At 39.9% G+C, this 21,614-nt stretch overlaps 1 long non-coding RNA gene across 1 annotated transcript; it reads left to right on the top strand.

Moving 5' to 3' along the window:
* Positions 1 to 52: 52 nt before the first annotated feature.
* LOC131580426 (uncharacterized) lies at positions 53 to 21,379 on the top strand. The gene is made up of 3 exons (XR_009277868.1): positions 53 to 73; positions 1,028 to 1,084; positions 21,286 to 21,379. It is a non-coding gene; the product is annotated as an uncharacterized LOC131580426 (long non-coding RNA).
* Positions 21,380 to 21,614: the final 235 nt, after the last annotated feature.

Below are 21,614 nucleotides of genomic sequence, written 5' to 3'. Positions count from 1 at the left end.
CACAAAGTCTGAAGCCTTGTCAAACACCCAGTATTAACTTCTGGTGCTGACCTAGAAAAGGAGCGTTGCAGAGGTAAGAAAATGGGCAGGTGAAACTAAGTGAATAAGAGATCTTTTTTTTTTTTTTGTGAAGGCCTTTTGCCAGATGAAAAGAATCATTACCACAATGATACTTCTAATTATACTGTCATTAGGGTACTAGTGCAGGTTCCTATGGTGCATGAAGCTTTCCCTCTTTCAACAGCTTGATCCAAAAAGGGTAAAATACAGGTATTAACCCTTTCACTGGGAATATCCACAGCTGGATATTTAGGCAAGCTAAAAGAACATATTTTATTTCATAGTCAAGTCATAATATCATTGATGTTTCTGGAAAATTCACAAGGTTCTTTTTTGGGTTTTTTTGGTGTTTTAAATTCAAGTAGCAAACCATACTGAAGAATAAATTACCTGGCCACTGTGAATTCTTGCCAGAGGCCAAAGATGAAGAAATGACGACGCGTGTTTCTCAAGGTAGCCAAAAGGGAACAAAATTGTGCTTTATGGTTGATCTAATTGTTGCCTGACTGGAAAATGTGAGGTGAAGTTTCTGGCACTGACTTGTCCAAATCATTGAAAGGAGCCAAGAGCAGATAATGCACTGGGCTGCAGACAGCAGAGCTGTTCAAGGTCACTTTCAGCTCATGAAGCAGCTGTTTAATCTATGAGGTGAAAAATACTTGCTTTTTATATAACTCTCAATCTGCAGACAATGCTATAACATAACCTCAAGGCTTTCTCTTTACTTTGGAGGACTGGATGTTCAACTCCTGTATCCAAAATGGATACAAAATCACAAGCAGCTACAGCCCAAGGTGTTAAAAATTAGATTCTCATAGATGTTTTCACCTTGTGCATAAATGCTCCAAAGTCTTGGATCCCAGGTCCAAGCTGACTCAGCATCCTTGTCTAAAACTTGCTCCATCCAGGGCAAGCAGTGGATTCCTCACTGCTCTGGATGGATTTTAGCTCATGTTTTGTTCTTCAGGATGGCAGGACCATAGGCAGTTCTGGCACTATGGGACAAAATCACGTCACCTCCAAGGTAAGCAGAGCAGGGGACTGGAACCCTTTGGGCTGCCCATGTACAGAGTTACTCAGTGTTGGGTAGGTTGGAGCTCTGCCATCAGATGTCCCCAGTCAGGGGCTGCCCCAGGACATCCAAAATCAGAAGCCTTTCATGAAAACGAAGGGAGAGATGCCTGGAGGAAGGAATCTTGGAGCTCTGAATTATCCCTGAGGCAGACATGCTAAATGTTGGGAGAAATGAGAGCTCTCAGTAGAAGGAATTGAGCAAGGCCAGCAGATCAGAAACCACAACAGCAAAACACATAAAGGCAAAAGGAGCGTGGGCAGCCAGGAAAGGAGATAAATTTCCACAAAATGGGGGGAAAATAACACTGCTCATGTATCCCTGACTCTTTCTGATGCTCAGCCAGCGATGCTGCAGTGCCATGACACAGCTCATGGCAGTTTAAAGTGAGGATGTGGCTACAGAGGTTTCATGAATCCCAGAAGCTTCTCTTTGATGAATAAGTAATTATTAGCTCTTTTGAGACTGGGTGCCATTTGGATAATTGGTGAGTGGACTGTGACCTGAAGTACTGATAAACTGGAGGGAAATAATTCAGAATTCTTTTCAGTTTTACTCCATACTGCTTTTGTTTCATGTTCACGCAACTCAATCTAAAACATGAATCATTATTTTCATAAGAGAAATCATAATAGGCATAATTTGAAGGAAAAAAAGTAGTAATACTTGTTAATATGGGCAGAATTCAATTAATAAAACACCAAACCACATACTGTGGCTGATTTGTTTCTAAAATATCCTCTTTTCTATTTTAATAGGCAAATATGTTGTTTTTTGTGGTCAGTCTTTTAAAGACAGCAGGGTTTATGCCTTCTGCCCCATTTTTTAATCTTTGCCATTAACCACAACTTGAAAACAAAGGACCTGGTCCTTTATGCCTAGAACTGGTGGGAGTTGTGTTTAAAATCACGTGTGACTTCATTTATGAGAGTAAAGCAGTGGTGATTTAAGTGATGCTGCAACATTGCCTGGCATGTACAGAAAAGAAATCTTTTCAAGAAACGTTAAAAGAACAAAAAATCTGGGAAACTTTAGTAAACAGATTTCCAAGTGGAGGAATTGCAATATTGCATTCAGCATGAAGTGCAAAATGACCTCAGTTATCTCCTGTCCAGTCATTTGTTCCTGTTTAGTTAATAAGTACAAAATGTTTTCAATTTTCATAGATGGTGTTTGTCTTTTTCAACATTCATGGGGCCTCTACTTGAATAATCTCTCCACAAAAATAGAGTTTAATAAAGAACACTCAGATTTTAAACTTTTATATGACACCTGTTTTGCTGATGCTTATGGGTTTTTAGGTGACTTTAAGTTTTTAAGTGAAAAGGAGATATGAAACTTATTTTTGACATAATTAGAAACCTAAAATGGAAGTTTGCTAGCTGAAAACTATATCTTGGAGTTCTTTTGCAATACAAGTTAATTAACTGGATTTAGATATTTGCAAGATGATATATTTAATGGGATTACTGCTCATATAATGTTCTCAGTGACTGATTTGGAATCCAAGCTCGGGGAACAGAATACTGAATTTCCAGCTCTTTGAGAGTTAATGTTGTGTTAAGAGAAAGTACAATTTGAACCTCATTGTTGATGAATGGCGAGGTTATTCTGGTGAAATGGAGCCGCTGCCTACAAGGGCTGCACGAGGCAGATGCAGGAGCATTCCTGGGGGCACGGGGACACCCACACCTGAACTCCTGGCAAGTTCAAGGCAATTGCAGATCTCATCCCAGAATAATGGCCCTTTATTCTGCCCCGTCTCCCAGGTAGGATCAATTGGATGCTCTGGTCTGCGGGCTTAAAAATAAACACTCGCGCTTTCGTTTTTTTCTTCGGGATGGAAATGAAGATGCGTTTCTTTGCTGCCTGCTCCCGCCGTGGTTTGGAAGTGCTGTTATTTCACTCTTTCAAAATATTGTCTTTTCAATTAAAAAAAAAAAAAGGAAAAAAAAAAAAAGGGGGAAAAGTTAAATGATAACTTGCTCTGGGGGAAAAAAAATAGAGTAGCCCTGACAAAGAATGTTTCCATGTGCCAATATATCCCACATTAGTGTCTATCTTCTTTTTAAGGCAAATATATTTCTGTGTGTCAATTTGGATCACTGCAGTGTTAGAGTTTTGCTCACAGCACAGGATTTCTCTAATGAATATGATAATTTAAATCTCATGATCAGAGTACTACTTTTTAAAGAAATCTGAACATTTTTTGTTTAAGTGCTATTAAGTGTTTCAATATTAGCTCAGTCAAATAACTATTAGATTGGGAAATCTCATTTTAGTGGATGACTGTGTAGCTCTACAGTTCTTCTATATTGTAATATTTTAAAAAAGTAATTCATAAGTAAAATGATAATTCGTGTTTAACCAGCATTGATTTTAAAATTTAACCAGTATTCAAAAGCTCCAGTGAATTCGAATATCCCAACATTTTTATTTGTGAGACTAATTTTCATTTTAAATTTTGTTAAAATGAAGTCTAAAAGAATTAACTGGATAAGATTGTTCAGTTCACAGTGGCTCACCAGTGCCCATGCTGGAATGCAGACAAAAATCCCACAGAGAGAGGGAGATACATACCTGCATTTTCCCCAAGCCAGAGGTAAAATACCATTGGAAATGATGTGGTTTCAGTTTGTTTATGGGGTTTTTTTCCACCAGTTTTAGCTAATTTTGTATTTCATATTTTGACTTTAACATAAAAGCCTTGGTTTAGATGTGGTTATGTGCTCTGGTCAGAGGATTTCAGTGGCACAGATGAGAAACACAGTGAATTTAACTCTGCAAAGTCAAAAGTGAGTGGTCAACCAGAGTTGTGCCAAGGCAACCTTGACCTCTACATTTTTACATGATTATTAGGTTATAAGTGTTCCATTCTAAGCATTTTAGTACTTGAATAAACAGCCCTTATTAAGCTAAATTTAGATCTGTTCTATTTATGAATGCATGAAAACAGGCCTGTTTGTTTTTCCTGATTTGTCTGTAGTCAAGACAACTGTGAAATGTGCCCTGTAATACAGGGCAATCACTAAATAGACCACAATAAATTAATAGCTTATAGAAACATCTTAAAATATTCTAAATACATATATTTGTGAAGAGTTTGGGATCCTAAAATATGATGTTCTGTGATTTACCAGCAAAGGAATTTGAAATATGCCATTGTATTCCTGTCCTGCAGCATGATTTTCTTACTGCTAGAGAGAGCTTTCACTGATGCAAGAGCAGAAACTTCATTTCCTTGACTGAACACCAGTTCCACTCTATGAGGGAGAATTCATGAACTGAAAAGGAGTTTTTTTCTCAGTTCTTCAAATTATCTTCAATTTATCCCATGCATATCGTGGCTGGAGGCATCGTAGGGGAAAAATAAAAGACGACTCAATGGCTTTTTTCCATGTGTCAAAGTGACCTTGTGAATTAAAAAAGCCAGGATTTCCAAAAGCCAGCTGGTTGTGGAAACAGCACAGCAACCTTGCACATCCAGGAGGGGCATTTGCAGTGAAAATATGGAGAATAAAGAACATTTTGGGGGTACAGGGATCAGTGAAACTGCTGCCATTTGTCGAGGGCTCTGAAAAAGCACGTGTGGGGCTTTACTTTGGCTCCCAGTATGGGGAGTTGGTGCTCCCCAGGATGGAGTTACAGCCACAGGCACAGAGAGCAGGGAGATAATGAGTTAATGCTCGGGAAAAGAAGGTGGTTTGACCAAGGAATGTGGATGCACAAGGCCAGGGACAGCAGGTCTGCTCTGACAGTGCTGATACCGGATGTTTCTATCAGCTAAAACCAATGCAGTTACTTGTGCAGGGTTGTAATAGCAGGGAAAAACACATTCCAATTAAGTCCCATTAATTTGAATAGTCTATTGTTAAAGAGAATTGTAAAATGACATCAGACTGAAGGAGCTTTTAAGAGACCATGTACAAGTTATGCTCTCAGAACACATCATTTATCAGACTGAAATGCTTTGCAAAGTCAGGTGTTCCCAGAATGTCAGAAAATGCTATGACAGTAAGAAAATATATATTTTGCAATGAACTGATGATGCTGTCTTGTCTTTTCAATTCCACTTTTAATTTTTTTTCAGTATCCTTTTCCATTGCAAGTTGAACTGAAGCTAAATCTAGCAAAGCATGTGTCTGAATTAGTGTAATAATTCTCCATTTACAGAAAGAACAGTAATTTCAAGCACATCTTGACAGATGTATTTTACAACTTTCTTCTATCTTACATCTATCCACAGATAAGTGAGGAAAACACAGATTTGTACTATTGTAAATGGCAAAATCTGAAAGCACAGAAAAAAAAAAAAAGATGCTTTATTAATCAAAGAACAATGTAATTCTGTGCTAATAGCAGTTTGCAAAACACAAAATGAAGCTAGAGCATTTGTGAAATTATCATCCATTACACATATTAATTGACAGTGCACTCCAGGAATTAATTGATCTGAGCGTGGGATCTGGCAGTTATGGCAGATAGGAATGCTCTTCCCTAGGAGAGGGAACAGGCAGTGCCAGTGTGAGCTGACAGCACTCTGGGGCTCCTCAGTGAGCAGCAGCAATTGTTTCTCACTCAGCATTTACCTTCCCAGGAGCCACTGGAGATCCCTGGGTCAGGCCTGGCAGCAGTTTGGTGTTTGCTGTCTCAATTTCAGCCCAAACAGAACATGGAGGAGCTCATTGGGAATGCATCTGGCAGCCCAGGGCAACCAGCTTCTCCCAAAATGAGAGCCTGTGGAAAGCAGTTTTCATCTTCCAAAGCCACTGGCCTTATGGACTTCAGCGCAAATAAGTTTCCAAATAATGAACCCGCAGTTCAGTTTCTGGCCAAGGAGAACGAGCACACGTTAAGTCATTCAGAAAGGAGATGAAAAGCTCACATTCAGGATGCATTAATCTGAAAACAAGTGTACTTTTGTGTCTGGGGAGTATTATTTTCATTGCCATCAATTTAGAACATAGATAGACTGTGATTCTAGCTTCACTATCAGGTTGCCCTGCAGGCTAAGACCCCTCCCCAGGCCACTCTATTTAATTTAGACTAATCTAAAGCTAAGTGAAACTTTGTACCCTCTCTGATTTCTTCTTATGATGAGGAACACTCTGATTTCCCCTTCCCCAGCGATCTGCCCAGAGTGGCTGGAGGAACAGGGGAAGGAGAGCAGGAGAATGCCCCCAGGTAAGGGGAATTACTTGTGCCAGCTGACAGCCTGTGAGCAGGTGGATGGCAAAAGTGTTCAGCCACCTCTTCCACAGCAGTTCTTGTTAGTTTGACTTTTCCTTCACTTTTACACCCTCCTTTTGAAGGTGGTTTTTGGTACACTAATTTTCCAGTGCATTTCAAGTACCAACAGATAAATCTCCCATGGAGCAGAATGAAATCCAGTACTTTTGCTGCTCTTACATGTTTCTTGTGCCCCTGCATTTGCAGTGAAATTTGATGTGGCAGGAATCAGGGCCTGTATTTTTCATGTTGGTTTCTTCATGGGTTTCTCTTTTTTTCCCCCTGAAATTAAATTCTCAGCAGACTGAAGCAGGGAGTAGGTAGAAGGTGCCCCGAGGCAGATGCAATGAGGACAGTGAGCATCCCTCATCCTCCACCTCTCCTTAGAAGGTTTTGATGTTGGGAAGGGAGGAGGGCTTGATGTGCATGTGTGGGACTCTGCACAGACAGGCATAAATCCAGAGCTGAGCCTTCCTGCTCACTGAAACACGCAGTGAGCAGGGTATGGGGAGCTCTCACAGCTGTTGAGACAGTCTGATATCATTAATTTGACATATTTTGCAATCTTTCTTCTAGAAATTTTTCATTTACTACAGCTGTGCAAGTTCTTGTGAGATTTAGTGACATCAATGTCTGTGTGAGAACCAGTTTTGGGTAGCATCTGATGTCTGGACAACTTTGGTGACTTTGCTGCATTTTTTTTTCTTGTCCTTTGAATTTTACAGACTCATCCAGAGACACTTTCTATAATTTATATAATTCCCCATAACTGTTTTGGTTTAATATTATTTTAGTTATGATTATTATTATTATTAATGTGTTGGTTTTCCCTTTCCTTTGTTTTTCCTTTTGTTTTGTAACCCACCAAAATTACTTTCTATGGATCAGCCAAGAGAAGAAAAAAATTCTGCCCAGTAACAATCCTCAAACAAGGATCCCTCAGCAAGAAATACAAAAAGAATCAGATTGTCATTCAGTTTGGGCTTCAACTTATTAAAAGAATCAAGGAGAGGCAACTGCCTGTGAATCTTAATGTTTTTATAAAGCAAAATTTTGGGAATCTGTTCATAGGCCCAAAAAAAATGATCTGCAACAGTACTTATTTTAAATGTATCAGTTAGTAAATTTGGATTATTCTGTCAATAACCAAATAAAATATGGTGAGCAAGAAATTAGGGTTAGTCTGAGTAGCACTTGTAAAATGTGTTTAAACTGAAATGTTTAATTTTTAAGATGGAACAGTGTAGAAATATTTAACAGGTCTAAAAAGGTAGTGCTATTGTAAATAATCCTGAAGTCTTTGGCTTCGGTGTTTCCATAAAAAATCCTGTTAGATGTGATGAAATTATTAAACTGATTTGTTCTAATTGATCTTAGAAATTAGAGGGGAAGAAATGTTAGGGAAAGAGAGGTTCTAAATTTACCTCCTGGGTGCTGCTGGGCCTGATTATGTTTTTCATACACAATTGTGGTTTTCTGATTTAGACTTGCAGTGCAAAAAAAAAAAAAAAAAAAAGTCAGCCAAAAAAAACAAATTGTATTTTTGTCTGGTGGCTCACAAAGGCTCACAAAACTTGCATGAACAAGACTTTTATGTGTGTGAAACTGCCAAACTGGAGCCAGGGTCGGAACTCTCAAGGGACTGAATATTGAGCAAAAGAGAGAAATGAAACAGCTGAGTTACTACACAGAGAAACATATGTGGTACATTTACACATTTACCAACATTCAAAAGATTTTCTGATATGTAGCTGCTCTCTTGAAAATTGTGCTCGTGGTTGTCTGGAGTTGCACCAGAGCTGCAGGACCTATTTTGGCTTCTCTGTCAAATTATACAGAGTTGCAATGAAGTTTATAAATGAGTATTTATCCCTTAGAGAGAAACGTTTTTGGAGGAGCCCTGAAAGCCTAGTGGGGGAATAACAAGTCCTTTGAAAATTGTTTGCATGAATTTGCCCAGGACTGCAAAGCAGTCTCTCTGAAGTAGAGTATTTTTATTATGCTTCATGTTAAGAAACCCCAAGAAATTAACTTGAAGCAGCAATAATGTTGTTGCACCTAGTAAAGCAAAAAATATCCATGGTTATGGCTGACACTGATGCTAATTGATGGAGCTGGCAGCTCTTACTCTAGTCAATCACTTCACCACTTCCACCTCAATCATCCAAAATATTTTATTTCAGTGAATAATGTGTTATTCATTCATCAGGCATTCTACCCTCACATCTCCTCCTCCATGTCCTCTCCCCTCCTGGAGAGGTAAATAGACAGCAAACAGTCCTTCCTGATGGAAGTTTGTCTTTTCCATGGCAGAAAACATAAATATTTCCTCCAAATTCAGGAGAATGAGGTGGGTTTAATAGTAGTACATTTGCAGAGATTTTGAGCCTTTATCCTGGAGAGCTCTGCATGGTGGTAGGAAGTAACTAGGCCTACATAACTCTTCTCCCATTTAATTTTCCCAGGTGTATTTATTTGATCAGTGTTTCATACTTAAATATGCAGCATGTGTTTTATGTTGAGAGAAAACTGTGTTATTAAATGATGGCAGAAGAAAACTGGAGTCAGAAACAAAGGAAACAAATATACTTGAATTATGCTGCAGCCAGCATGAAAGGAAACGTCTATAAATGCACACAGAAATGAGTCTGTCTCAAAAGTGCATTGAGGGTTGATGAGAACATCTCTGACACCAAAGGAGATCGTTCCACTGGCTGTGGGTGAGCGCTGAAATTCAGGTACCACCAGCACCAGCTCCAGCTGCTCATTTCCATCCCATCCCTCTGCTGCAGCTGGACTCTCCAGCCTGCTTTGGAAACCCACTGAAATCTCTTTTCTGGCAGACAGAGCAGGCTCTGGAGCACCTTCTGCAGAGTCCAATGCTCTGACTGCTGGAAATGTCCCCCCTGGATTGTACCAGGGCCATTTGGCCAAAACCAGGGTTCACCCTCCTGCTAAATGCTCCCAAGGGGGGTAAATGAGGCTTCCACCTTTCTGTGCTCCCATCCTGTCTCCCTGTCCCCTCCTCCTCCACTGACTTTTCTCTGAGGGTCAAGATGACACATGAACCTTCTCTAATCGTGGCCCATCTCGTTCCAAATACTCAGTGGTGTGTTGTTTTTGTATTCTTCCTATCTATCCATTCTCCTTTCTTTTCAGGTTGCTCTATTTGTTGCTATCACGTGGGGTTTTTTCCCATAAATATTCCCTTTCAGCTCTTGATACCTCTTTTTGTTACCAGAGTCATACATTCTGCCCCTTCTCACAGTAATCTCATGACCTTCAGGTAATATACAGTACTAAAATAGGTGAAGTCCTTTCTCTTTCCCCAGCCAGCAGCCAGTTTCCAGCCCTGCTAATGCTGTGTGCCCAGGGCCAAGCTAAGATGAGTTCCAGAGAAAAGATGTTCCTTTCTCTTTGGTAATTTAAGATGGAGACTCAGAGCCAAGGGTGCAATACTTCAAGAGTAACTCTTCATGTAACAAATCCAGTTTGACTGTGAGGAGCACAGGGCATTATGTCACTCAAAAGTGTCCTGAAAGGGTGGAAATTATGCTTCTATAATCTTAAAATACAAGCAATGACTTTTTAAATTTTTTTTCTTTACTTTGTCCATGTGCTATTCAAAGGTGCAAATGAATAAAAACTGATTCAATGACTGAGTGGTATGACCCTGCTTCTTGCTTTTAATACAATTAAAATTAAACCTCAGAAACATGTTAAAAGAGAAAGGTCTGAGAGGCACCATCTCGTGGCTACAAACATCAAAGCTCCCCTCAGGATGGAATTTTCACCATGTGAGAAATCCTGGAATTTCAAAACTCAAGCACATCAGTGAAATACCAGTCCTGTCACTACTAACTTCCACCCAGCTGTGTGGTCATACCTGCTTTTGGCCAAACTTTGTGTCCAAAGTAATTTTCTTTCACCAGGAAACAAAAATTTTTGCACTCTACTACTAAAGGATCAAGTCCCCATATATTTACATCTGTTTTACCATTTTTAAAAATCCAGAAGTCTAGATCTATCCAAGGGAAAACTTTATTTAAGCCTGAAAAAAGCTTTAAATGTTTTGGGTTCTTTTTTTTGTTTTACCTGACTAGAAGTGCATGGATTTTTTTAAAGTCCAAAAATATATTTTACTATTTCAGACAAAATTCCAGCTGTTGGAATGAAACAGGACAGTGAAGATCCTTTATTTTTAGCTGTCTTGCCCATCAAGCTCTTACACAATGATAGGAATCATGACAGCTCCAAGTGGAAGATGTATCCATGTGTCACAACTGGTGATGTGTCAGTAAATTCATGTTCTATTTAATTACCAAAGAAGGTCCAAGAGGAAATGATGGAAATTATGTTTAGTCCTGAACTTAGCTTCACATTGTGGAAGATCAAAAAATTAAAGCTCACCTAAACATAGAGGAAATGCAGCCAATCACAGCTGAGGGATTAGTAAAAAGTGTTAAAAATATTATATGAAAGTTTTAATTACACAGAAAAATTATAAAATGCCCAGTAATTACAGTATATTGATTCCATTTTTTTTTTCTTGAAATGCTAAAACTATTTCAACACACACAGAATCAATAAACATAATTAAAATATGAGCTCATCAAAACAGTAATTAAATGTACTTAACAGCTTTTGTGGCTTTTCTCCATATGGTTACTGTGGGAGTGTGAATCTGGCTTGCTAGATAAATGTAACAAAATAAAGTGAAAGCCTGGGAAAAGATTACTGTGGTATCATAAGCAAATACAATAAAGTCTAGCTCTATAATAAGTCCCAATAAATCAAAAAGTTGACAAAGGAAGCAGTGTTTACAATTATTAGAGAGAAATTCTGGAGGTTTTATATTTTTATGGGATTAACACTATCATGGACTTAATGTAGAAGCCAAAATCAAATCTTTTTTTCCATCATTAAAGCTATCCTACCACAAGACTTTCTGCTCCGTGGAAGGTGTTTGGAAACTCTTTGGGCTCGCAGGTGTTGGTGACAAATCTCTTGACAGCTGTCATTCAGGGGGCAATTCAGCTCCAGGACCTGATACAGCTGCTGGGAGCTGCCCTTGGGAGCAGCAAATCTCTCTCCAGCGATTAGATAAAGCAGCTTGAGAGCCAAGCAGAAAGGAAATCAGGTGCTAAAAGCAGAGTGTGTGGACACTTCTCCACCCTTCTCCCTTCCTCCTCCCTGGGCACATGCGCAGGGTCATAAATCATACAGAAAAATCAAGGGGCAGTGCTTTGGGAAGGAAATGTTGCACAGCTTTGGGATGGATTCCTTCAGAAAACACCAGAGGCACCTGTGGGCAGTGCAGCTCCTCCTCCTGCCTTTCCTGGAGCCCTCACCTCTCTCCCTGCCTGTCCTTGGAGAGTTTGGGGAGTTTGGCATTTCAGTGCCATTTCTGCATCACTGCCATGATACGCACATGGAGATCAGGCACAGTGTGTGCATCTTCTGTGCTGCCTGGATTACAAAAACCTTTGCAGAGATATGAAGGGAACCCTTTTCATCCAGCTGGATATTGAGTGGCAAAAAAATAAACAAAAAAACCAAAAAAACCAAATTGCAAGTGTGCTGATGTGGTGACACACCATTACTGCAAACTTTAAAAAGTGGAATAGATGTACGTTTCTAGAGCCCAGTGCACAGGCAGTGCTGGTGGCATTGGATGTATAAATAAACTTATTGTTGCCTCCTGTTTTCCCCAGCCACCTCTTGACCTGACAAAACAAGTACATTTCACACTGATGCATTGCAGAGATAGTCACAATTTCCTCAGCAGCTTGTGGCCACCAGCAGACCTCACAGCTTAGTGCTTTAAAAATGAGAGCATTCTTTTTAAAACCTTTGTTTAAATCCACTCCCAAATCCCTAAAGCCAGATAAACTCAGAGAAAGGAATAAGACATGCATTACCATTCCTTACACACTTTTCCAGAAGCAATCCCTGGTGCTTTTTCTCAGGCCTCACCATACAAAGTGTGTCCTTCTGTGCCACTCCACAGGCTGAGGAAAAACAAAATGCTTCAGGTTGGTGAAGCAGAGCAAAAAGGTTAATAAATCCTTTAAGTCAGGAACTCCTGTAAGAACCAGGAAGATTTGGTAGCTAAATAGGAAGGAAGGAATGCTAAGGAAGGAATTAAGGAAGGAATCCTGTTCCAGTTGTACATTCCCTGTCTGTTCCTTCCTGCTGGAGCGAGGCACAGGGAGCAGGGACAGGTGACACCGCAGATCTCGGTCCCCACCCCAGCACAAAGTGCCAGCACTTCAGGGAGGCAGCAGGATGTGACTGCTCAGATGTTTGCTGCCATCAGCCCCCTCTCACTGACAAGATTTCTACCTTTGTCACTCTTTACAGATGTTAAAAAATACATATTTTCCTTGAAATTATTCACTTTTTCTTTCCTTTGCTCTAGAGAGCAAGTAATCTGTCTATAAATAAGACATGCACCTTAAATCCTGAAATTCCAGTGTCACTTTTTAAAGCTTTGCATAGGACTCAGATTGTGGGAATAGAATTAGTGGTATTCTCTAATGAGGGAATTGCATTGTATTTAATTTATTTATTTTTTAATCACATAAACGAATGAAAAGGTCACCTTTTTTCCCAACTAAAACTAGTTGCTCTAAAGATGAGGAGAGAAATGTAGAGCTCTCACAACACAAGTATTTGCAAAAAAGGTAGATCCTTCAAAATTCTATTTTCAAAATAAAGCACTAGGTTTCTTGACTACTGTTTTAAAATTAGTCAACACACATCTGCCTTTAGCCAACTTCAGAAAATTTGAGTTTCTGCTTTTACACTTGAAAAATGAGGTACAATAATGTGTTACTGGGCCTTCATATAAATTGTTTCCTGATTTTAACTGGATGGAGCATCCTATTGCCTCTTCTGGATGGTGCTACGAATTTATTAGGCTCTGCATCCAGTTTCCACATCTTGTATTATGTTGCCAAGTAGGAGACAAAATGTCTAGTAATTAAGGCTGCTTTTAAAGTTTAAGATGGCCTTTTAAAAGGCCAAGATTGAAATGGAAGATTGAAGACAAAAAATATCTTTTAAGAAAATGATTAAGAGACAAAAAAAATAAAAGGTTTATTTTAGACTTGGCCTGAATATTGAATTACAATGGATTTAAAATATTCAGCAGGCAATAATAGCTAGGAAACAAATATCTGGCAAATTAGGCACTGCAATCCCTAGCAGGGAGCTTCATCACCCGTACAAATAAGTGTTGTAGGCACATTGATTTTATTTTGGTCACGACTCGGCCAGCTGGATATGACTACCTCACTTCAGAAATAGATATTGTCATAGGAAAATCTGTTTAGTGGCCTTGGCTGTCTGTTTATGAACAAGCAGAGAGTTTCAATGAAGGAACAAAAAAGTTAATTAAAAAGAAAAAGCACACCAAAAAACTGCATTATGAGAGGGGCACAGGAAGATATGGTCAATCTGCTGCCTTTAACCACTCATAATTCAGTTTAATTTTGCATAGCCCATGCTGAGCTGGGCTGTGGATGGTGCTTTATATGCAAAGGTTGTGCCTACAGTGTGTTAGACTGAATTAGGCCAGGTTCTAGGAATTTTAATTTAGGTATCTCATGATGCCATTTTCCTTTGCAAGGTAATTTCTTTGGTATGGCTACACCTCTTCCATCACTGTGTGGTTTTATCCCTGCTGCACCCTCTTGGTAGTTGAGAATGACATATAAAGGGGCTGCCAAACCCCTGCTTTTATAAAGGATAGAGGCACATCTCTTATCAGTAATTTTTAGCAAGAAACTGAAGTTAAATATTTAGATTCTGTAATACTGCAATGATTTGTTTGGTTAAACTTGTTAAAATTAACTTTTTGATGCTCCTTAATTAGGAGGTTATATACGTTTTCATTAAATGATTTAAAAAAAATATTACAAGTTGTTATTAATTATTTGAAAAAAGATAAAGGTCAAGCTTGGTGTCTTTCATATAGGACAATAGGACCTGACTTCTGTCCTTCAGTGCTAATGGTGACCAGCATAAAGCTTGAAGCAAAAGGTTTAAATATAGATTAATCTTGTGCTCAGCTTTTACTGAAGATGGAAGTGATGGAGAACAGTAACACTGGGACAGGAAAGATGGAGAGGTTAAAAAATCCAGTGACCTTTTCTGGAAGTGAATGAAAGTTTTTGTGTTACACTACTGGCTTTTTATTTTCTGACAGTCTGAAGAGAACCTGTTTAGGCATTGCCAAGCACAATGCCTTATAGGAAAATATGTATTCTGTGGTTTTTGAAACAATGAATTGTTTTATTTTCTTGGAAAGACTGAAACCTGACTCCTTTCCTTTCTGGTAAAAAGCCCCCTATTTTAGAGGGGGAAAATAGCGACATATCAGTAGACCTCTAACATTTGGGGAAAGAATAGTGAATATATGTACAATATTAATGTCTTATGAACCTGAGCACTAAACCTGTAGGAACCTGTAGCTCTAAACAGGCCCAAGTTTTGAACCTGAACTCTTGCAGCAGAACCTGCTCTCCCCAAATTCTACACAAACATGTGCTCCTCCATGCATGGCTGGTCCCATTGGCGTCAAAGACACTACTCATGGGAGTAAAGTTACTCATGCATTTAAGTGCTCACTGGATTCCAGCCAAAATCTTAATCTTTTCCATTTAATACCCTTTTCCTAAACTGATAACAGTCTTCAAGTTTTCAGTATCATGTGCAGCAGTTTAAATAATGTAGAACCGAAGGAAAAAAAGTGAAATAACAGTATTGTAACTTAAGGAGTATCATGAGATAAACAGCATAACACAGGCACAGTTTTAATAGGAGTGAGCAGTTATCTCCAAGGCAGCCGTATGTCCCTGGTCTGGAGGCAATTCATGTCTCTCAAGGTCTGAAAAAAGGGAGGCTGGGAGGAGGGGCAGCTTTGAAAAGACAGGTACAAAATGTCAGTGAGAAACAAAAAGTGTAAAAGAGCATATTTTATCTGAATGGCAGAGCTTGAACTAAACTTGTACTGCTCTTGAAGCTCAGTACAGCAGGCAGAAAATTTTCACAGAAAGTGCACAGAACTTTGGCAACAAAACCATAAATTTGATTTTGACTGCTGGGGATTTTAAAATTATTTTGATTTTCCATCAGTGTTGGGGGTTTCTAACCTATTCCAGTTCTTGCACTATTCTTTCATGATCTTACCTTTCTTTTTATTGTCAATGAGCTCTGAATGACCCTGCTAACCTCCATTAGAGGCATTTCATTCTATCTCCCATTAAGTACTAAAAACATTATTACTTGTGCAAGAGGATATTCCATTTTCCTCAAGGTTTTAGGCTGGGTATCAGTATTTGTGTGAGCACTGTTCACATGCATGTAAGAGTAGACAAAGAGTAGAGTAGGTTTGTATGGCTTTTATTTTGACTTCATGGGAAGAGATGTGGAAGAGCTGTTCTGTGTGGAATGGGTAAAATCTGGCTGGGAGTTGAAAAACTTCCCTGGCCTTAAAGATTGGAATGTTTTTAACCTCACCCTGCAGCTTCCAAGGGTCTTTGAGTCACACAAAGCCTCTTCCACCTCCATCCCTACAGACAAAGACTTCAAATTTTGCTAGATATTTTTCTTTGAGAGGAGTCTAGAGAAGGAGGGATTTGATGGGCTCAGAGAAATCTACCCACAGTAACAGTCAGAGATGGAGTTTCATAAGGACTGATGGCTTTTTGCCCAGAAATGCTTCACTGATGTAGCCCAGACTGGGACTTTTCCCAAAGGAAAAAGAGCAGGAGCAAACAGAGGGGGAGGAGACAGAGAAGAAAAGGGAGCAGGGGGAAATCTAGTCCTCTTTGCATGTTTTCTTGAGAGTCAAATTGTTTTTTTCCTGGGTTTTACTCAAGGAGGAAAGGGGAAAAGTAAGAAATGAGAGTAAGATACTGGCTGAAACCATTACAATAAAAGTTTTGCAATTTTATCATTCATTATTTGCATTAACAATAATGATACATCTTTGGGTGGAAAGAATTTGAGTATATGTTTTGAACATGTGAGCTGCATGAAAATATTTAGGTTGATAAAGAATAAAACTGATATATCACCTTTTAAAAACATATCTGTGTTATTGTGCTGCAGAATTTTCAAGTGGATTACTTTTGTGTAGTCACATCTTAAAGTATAATTTTTAAGAATATGTGTCTGAGGAACTTCTCTCTGAAACTATTGAAGTCTGAGAACTGAGGCAGTGCAAGAACCTCTGTGAGGGAAAATATGGTTACAAGAGACCCTGCAGATGAGAATTTTCCTTATCACAGTGCAAAAAATGGATGAAAATCCCAGCAAAATAGGTGTGGTGAAAATAATCTCTGGGAATAAATTCTGCCATATAAATGTGCCATGAACTGCACAAGCCAAAGTGAATTTTAGTCAACAATATCTCTGCTAGGTTTGGTATCAGAGTGTAAAGGAGAAGAGTGCTGAGATCCTGTGATATCCCAAAGGTGTTAGAAAAGGGGAACAATTGGTATAAATACAGGAATTCAACACCAGAAATAAGATACTGACCTAATCAGTGAAATGAGCATCAAAATCAGTCCTCATGCTAAAGATTTAAATCTGGCATATCAAACAGAGCACGAATATCTTCAGGAATATGCCAGGAGCTAATTGATTTAAGAAATCTGGCTGTCTATAGAGACCATTACTCATAGATATCACGTTTTTCTGCCGCACAAATTATCTTCAGCGCTCATGGTGTCTGCTCAAGGAAAAGTTTATTTTCATTCAGTCTTTTCTTTGCCCCTGACCTCAAAGGACTAATTAACCAAGTATTAGCATGTTTCTAAAATATGACTGAATTCATCTTCTTAAGAAAGTGTGCTGAAGAATGTACCCTATTATTAGAAATGACAGGATGTATACAGGGCCATATGTTTTCAAAGGGCTTTCTGTCAGTGTTAATCAAAATGTTGGAGAACTTATGAACATACTGAGCAGCACGTCAACCATATGGATAATATCTCCCCTTTAATAGTGAGAATTTGAATTAATAATAAACACTGGAGAATAACCTAAAATGAGACAGAAACAATAATATTAAGACCAGCGAAGGCGTAATATGGCATCAGCCTGAAGACTCCTGGGTATTTTTATAAAAGTCTATTGTGTGTTAAATCCTGGTCATGGAACTACATTCATTAATTTTGCTTGGTTTAGCTTGGAAAGATAATTCCAAAGATGCAGTTTGTTTTTGCTGGGGTTTGTAGAGGACTTTGTCTCTTAGAGCATTCTTTAACATGCACCAGATCAGCTTGTCTGACTGTAGATGTAAATTCCTTACTGCAGAATATCTGTTTCTGAAAAGGCACCAGAACATTTGTTTGGTGACACACACGTGCACAAATCATTTCATGGGCTGTACAAACAGCTGCAGGGATAAAAATAATAGAGTCTGTTTCTAAGTTGGAATCCATTGGAAAATGGATTGATATTATATAATTTTGAATAAACTTCCAAGGGTTCAACTTGACAAGGTTACCTGCTTTTAAACATGATGAACTCTCTGAACTAAATGTTGAGAAATCTGCTTGAGAGAAAATGAATGTTTCAAGTGCTGTTATCTGCTTGTACATCACAGGCAGGAGAATATGAGAGATAAACCTATCAAAAATGAAAAAAAAATAAAAATAAGCAGTTATTAGGTAAACTAAGAAGTCCCATCTTGCAGTTACCTGAGAAGCCACAATCACATGGATTACAACTGACTGAAAATCCAGACTTTTCAACTGAAGGGAGATCTGCAGCCTGAGCTGAGTCAGGACCAGGACAGGGCTCCATTCCCTGCTCTGATTATTGGGAATCCTCCCTCTACTCTCTGGGAATTGTACCTGCTCCTTGGCATTCCTCAGAGCTGCTGGGAGCCACTGAACACCAGTGTGACAAACACAGGAATTCAGGAGACAACCAGGAGGGTCCTGAGCCTGTTACCCCACCACCCCCAGACCCCCAGCCTCAGCCCCTGGCCCCCCAGTCTGCCCCAGAGGCTGCACCTCTGCCTCAGCTGGTGACAGGATCCCTCTCAACTGGTAAAGTTTTATTTTCACAGGCACCAGTCCTGGTTTATTTCCCCCTTGGTTAAATGGGAAGACACATTTAGGTCTTTGACTACTTAGCCCTGTGACATAAAGCCTTGAGCTGCCAGTAAGCACAATCCAGCCTCAGGGTGAGAACCTGAATCTTCTGACAGAGAGAGAGAGAGTGGAGGAAATGCAGCTTTAAGTTTAGAAGCTTTATATTGAGGTATCCCTATTATACAGTGATGGGTTTTATTGATAACTACCCATCTACTCCACTGGTGTGAGGCCCCTCCTGGAGTGCTGTGCCCTGCTCTGGGACAGCAGCATCTGGAGCATGTGGATCTCCAAGAGAAGAAGAGAAGGCTCCAGGGAGACCTTATTAGCACCTTCCAGTGCCTAAATGGGCTCCAAGAGAGGTGGAGAGGGACTTTTGTCAAGGGCATGGAGGGATAGGACAAGGAGGAGTGGCTTCAAACTGACAGAGGGCAGGGTTAGCTTAGGTATTGGAACAAAACTCTTTGCTCTGAGGGTGGAAAAACACCAGCACAGTTTGTTCTGAGAAGTTGTGGAAGTGTTCAAGGCCAGGTTTGAGAAACCTGGTCTAATGGGAGATGTCCCTGCCCATGACTGGAAGATTTGCACTAGATGGTTTTTGAGGTCTCTTCCAGCCCAAAACATTCTGTGATTCTATGGTCTGCATCACTTTCCAGCTTAGGAGTATTTTACTCAAACATTTCTTTCCATTTCCACTTAGAGTCCATTCCTGCTTTCCACATTCCTTTTTCTGAAGCTGGTTGAAAATCACATTTATGGATAGCACCTTCTGACTGGTGGATATTCTGGCACCTGCTCTTAGCTTTGTTTTTGGGGTAACCACAGAGGATCCTGTGACAAGGAGCAGAGTTCAGCCCTCCTTTCCTCTCTGCTATTCCATCAGCTCCTGCAATGTTGTGCCAGTATTTTGCTACTCAATAGCCTGTGACTCTCCTGCAGATCTCAGAGCAGTTTCTCCTGCACCTGGGAAGGAGTATCCACCTGCCATTTATTGTTAGAAAATATGGATCAGCTTTTCTTTCCCCCTGTTTCAGATGAAGTACCAGGACCCCTGCACATAATGGGTCACAAGCCTGTGTTTCACTATAAAACCTCCACTGCCAAGCAGCCAGGTGTGGAGGAAATGCAGCCTCTGCCTGACCTCTGAGGACACCATACCTGCAGGGTGTAACTGCTGCAGGGGCTTTGATTTGAAATGTCATTCACAGGGCAATCTCTCACCACACTCTAATCCACCCCCTGCCCAGCTCTTGGGAGCCTCCTCCAGCAACACTCTTCTTGTGGCCTATGGTTTTAACTCCACAGGCCATTTTTGTTCCCAATTTCTCCTTTTTTCTTATAAACTGATATTCAACAAAACACCACAAACTGCAGCCTCTCTTTCTGGAGGAGCAACATTTTTCTCCTTCATGTGTTTCATTTTTTTCAATCATACAATCATACAATTTTTAAGGTTAGAAGGGTCCCTTAAAGGCCATCTGGCCCAACCACCATAGACAGGGAGATCTTCCTCTTGATCAGGTTACTGAGAGCTCCATCCAACCTGACCTTCAACACTTCCAGGGATGGGCATCCACCTCCTCTCAAGACAAACTCTGACAGTGTTTTAATACCCACATTGCTTCTGTGCTGGGGTTTTAATTGCCAGGCACAAAACTCAGAGGACTTTCTTACATTTTAGAAGACACTTGTCTGGTTCTTTTGCTCCTGTTGGGCAGCAGGCACAGTCAGCAGCAGCATCTGAACACCCTTGAGGCCAGGCCAACATCCCTGCTTGGTTCAACCTTCAGCTGCTCTCACCAGGCTCCATCAGTTGTGGTGGAAATTCTGCACAGCTTATGAATCCTCACAGATGCCTTCTCTCTGGTGAGTCCCACGAGCTTTTAAATACTTGAAATACTTTACTTCTGCCACACAAACTACAAGGAAGAGTCCCAAAACTGGCATGTAGCTCCCAGCAGCCTTCTGTCAAGCAGATGTTCAGCTCTAGGAGTGTTGTGTGAGGCATTGTACTGATACTGAAACTGATTCCTCTTGCCTGCAAATCACAAGAGGAGGTGTTAAAACCTAAATAAATAAATAAAATATAAGCACTGGCTGAAAGGGAGAAGGGGTGGGGGAAGGAAAGATACTTGCTAAAACTTCCAGGCACCCTGGCAATTAGTCTCACAATGGCATAATCCTGATGAGCTTTCACATCTGCTATTACATTTGGTACATAGTGTTTGTTAGCATTTTACTCCATCTGCTTCTATACAACCTCCATCAGCTGAAGGAGGATATGGTTACTCCAGTCATTAAATGTTGATGATCTCTGTTGTTTGTGGTAGGTATCTGTTACATTAACTGTTAATTTTCCTCCTCACACTTAGAAATAAAGCCTCTTCCCTCACCAGCATCCAGGCATTTGCCAATAATAATAAAATGACAGCTCTTTATGAAGATGTCGACACCAGCATGACTTGCAAGTTCTGTGAAATATGTTGGTTAGTCTGAGTGGAATAAACAAATTCTTTCCTAGTATGGTATCCAAATCTTTAAATGCATTAACTTCTAGGGTTTACTGATCAACTAACCCCCTTTAGAAGGGATATCTCTTGTTTTCAGACAAAATCTATGCTTCTTCTAAAAGGAAGTTGTATGCTTTCATTTTCCTTAGAGCCGTTTAGTTACAGATTTAAGTGGATAAATGTATTTGTCATTTTTGCCTTTCCCTTTTGCCAGCAATGCCAAACAGACTATGAAAAAGAGAATTAATTCATTATCCCAGGATATTCATGACGTTCTCTAATTCTGATTCTTGGACTGCAGGTCATTAGCAATCATTAATTTTTAAAGCTACGGATGATGTCCTCCGAAGCAGAGACCACATGAAATAAACAGATTATTCCTATGGTGCTGGGATGAAGTTTGGGAAGAGGTGAGTGTGTGGTAAAGCAGAATTTTGGCTGTGCAGAGATCTTTGACACAGAGAGAGGCAGTGCCTCCCTTTGGGCAGCTGCAGCCTTGCTGCATGGCAGAACAGAACGTGTGAGGCACCTCTTCTCCTTAAGGGCAGATAATGTGTTCTCCTGCACCCTTCTACTCCTGCATCCAAGTGATTGTTACCTTCTACTCAGCCTTTTCCCCCTCACATCATG

Source organism: Poecile atricapillus, chromosome 6 (genome assembly GCF_030490865.1).
Source record: "Poecile atricapillus isolate bPoeAtr1 chromosome 6, bPoeAtr1.hap1, whole genome shotgun sequence".
NCBI classification, from domain to species: domain Eukaryota; kingdom Metazoa; phylum Chordata; class Aves; order Passeriformes; family Paridae; genus Poecile; species Poecile atricapillus.
This window is presented reverse-complemented; position numbering and strand designations above follow the sequence as displayed.